The 2,833-nt window shown below is 44.4% G+C and overlaps 1 pseudogene; it reads right to left on the reverse strand.

Moving 5' to 3' along the window:
• Positions 1-1,149: 1,149 nt before the first annotated feature.
• LOC119472020 lies at positions 1,150-1,268 on the reverse strand (annotated as a pseudogene).
• Between the last annotated feature and the right edge of the window lie 1,565 nt (positions 1,269-2,833).

A 2,833-nucleotide genomic window follows, 5' to 3' on the forward strand; every position in this document is an offset into this window, starting at 1 on the left:
TTAGTACTATCTTGTTCCAGCCGGGCCCAGTGGCTCACATCTGTAATCCCAGCACTTTGGGAGGCCGGGGCAGGTGGATCACTTGAGGTCAGGAGTTTGAGACCAGCCTGGCCAGCATGGTGAAACCCCGTCTCTACTAAAAACAAAAAAAATCAGCCAGGTGTGGTGGCATGTACCTATAATCCCAGCTCCGCAGGAGACTGAGGCAGGAGAATGCCTTGAACTTGGGAGACAGAGGTTGTACTGAGCTAAGATAGCACCACTGCACACCAGCCTGGGCGACAGAGTGAGACTGTCTAAAAATAAATAAATAAATAAATAAATAAAGTACTATATTGTTCCTTTACATCTTTATGGCTCCTAGTGGACTTGTGGACTTGTAGAATGGAGAACACAAAGTTCATTTTCCTCATTGTACAGATGAACAATTAGGGAAAAAAGGCTTAATGACTTAGCTACGTCACAGCGCCCACTGGTGACTAAACTGGGGCCAGGCTAGCAGCAGCGGGTGGCAGTTCCTGGGCTTCTATTCCGGTGTGCCTTCCACACTATCACACTCCCACTGCAAAATGTCAACAAGGTTGACGTAATTAAGAGAAAACAGTCATTTCTTTTGGGCCATGAGACATTTGTACTTGAAGGGATCCAGAACGTTCCTTGGAGTTTTTATTATTTTCATTAAGATGGCAAATTAGGGTGGGCACAGTGGCTCACACCTGGAATTCCAGCCCTTTTGGGGAGGCCAAGGCCAAGGCCAGAGGATCACTTGAGTCCAGGAGTTCAAGACCAGCCTGGGCAACATAGCAAGACCCTGTCTCTACAAAAAAAATTAACTGGTTGTGGTGATGTATGCCTGTGGTCCCAACTACACAGGAGGCTAAGGCAGGAGGATCCGTTGAGCCCAGGATGTTGAGGCTACATTGAGCTATGATTGCTACACTGTACTCCAGTCTGGGTGACAGAGTGAGACTCCAAAAAAAAAAAAAAAAAAAAAAAAAAAAAAAAAAAAAAAAAAAAAAAAAAAAAAAGAAAAAGAAAAAGATAAAGATGATAAATTATATTCACACACTTCAGATCTTTTAAATTTCCTTTTTGAAATCTATTGAATTTATTATTATTATTATTTTTTCCTTTATCTTTTATTTTTAAAGCCCATGGCACCTGGTATTCCCAGGCAGTCTCCCATCCAAGAACTAACCAGGCCTGACCCTGCTTTGCTTCCAAGATCTGATGAGATCGGGCGCGTTCAGGGTGGTATAGCCATAGACATTATTATTATTTTTTTTTTTGAGATGGAATCTCACTCTGTTTCCCAGGCTGGAGTGCAGTGACATGATCTCAGCTCACTGCAACCTCCACCTCTCGGGTTCAAGCAATTCTCCTGCCTCAGCCTCCTGAGTAACTGGTATTACAGGTGTGTGCACCACATCCAGCTAATTTTTGTATTCTTAGTAGAGACGGAGTTTCACTATGTTGGCCCAGATGGTCTAGATCTCCTGACCTCAAGATCCACCTGCCTCGGCCTCCCAAAGTGCTGGGGTTACAGGTGTGAGCCACCGTGCCTGGCCAGAGTGAATTTATTTTATTTATTTTTTTTATTTATTTATTTTTGAGACGGAGTTTCACTCATGTTACCCAGGCTGGAGTGCAATGGCGCGATCTCGGCTCACCGCAACCTCCACCTCCTGGGTTCAGGCAATTCTCCTGCCCCAGCCTCCTGAGTAGCTGGGATTACAGGCACGCACCACCATCCCCAGCTAATTTTTTGTATTTTTAGTAGAGACGGGGTTTCACCATTTTGACCAGGATGGTCTGGATCTCTTGACCTCGTGATCCACCCGCCTCGGCCTCCCAAAGTGCTGGGATTACAGGCTTGAGCCACCGCGCCTGGCCAATTTATTTTTTATTCATATTTTGAGTAGGTAATACATGCGTACAGTGTAAAATTTGAAAGCAACAAAAGGGTAAACAGTGACAAGTCTCCCTCACACCCCTTTTCCCTAGGTACCTAGCCCCACTCTCCAAAAGCCATCCTATCGTCAATTTCTTATATCTCGTTCCAGAGATATTCTATGCATCTATAAGCAGCTGTATATAAAAGAGAATTTTTCTTATTTGGGTGGATTTGTGTTTTATTTTTTCCCTGCAATTACAGTCCACAAGGATCAGAAGACTCTTCCCAAGTTAATTAAAAGAGAGGCATGACCAGGTGTGGGGCTCACACCTATAATCCTACCCCTTTGGGAGGCCGAGGTGGGAGGATCACTTGAGGCCAGGAGTTTGACATTAGCCTGGGGAATAGTGAGATTGTGTCTCTACAAAAACAAATAGGGGATTTAGCCAGGGGTGGTGGCGTGCACCTGTAGTCCCAGTTATTTGGGATTCCATCACTTGAGTCCTGGGGGTTGACTGTGGTAATCCAAGATCTTTCCACTGTATTCCAGCCTGGGTGACAGGGTGAGAGCTTGTCTCTAAATAAATAAAGAAAAGAAGGAACTATCAACAAATATTGAATGTTAATTAACAATATGCATTCTGGTGTTTCCGCGATATGCACAGAGGGGTCCATATGGCGTTGTTCTGGATTCCTGTCTTAAAGCGAAAATTTCACAATGTCCAGAGCCCTTGATGTCCTGCAAATGAAGGAGGAGGATGTCCTAAAGTTTCTTGCAGCAGGAACCCACTTAGGTGGCACCAATCTTGACTTCCAGATAGAACAGTACATCTATAAAAAGAAAAGTGATGGCATCAACATCATAAATCTGAAGAGGGCCTGGGAGAAGCTCCTGCTGGCAGCTCATGCCATTGTTTTCATTGAAAACCCTGCTGATGT

The sequence above is a fragment of the Cebus imitator genome, unplaced genomic scaffold (genome assembly GCF_001604975.1).
Source record: "Cebus imitator isolate Cc_AM_T3 unplaced genomic scaffold, Cebus_imitator-1.0 Scaffold82, whole genome shotgun sequence".
Taxonomy (NCBI): Eukaryota; Metazoa; Chordata; class Mammalia; order Primates; family Cebidae; genus Cebus; species Cebus imitator.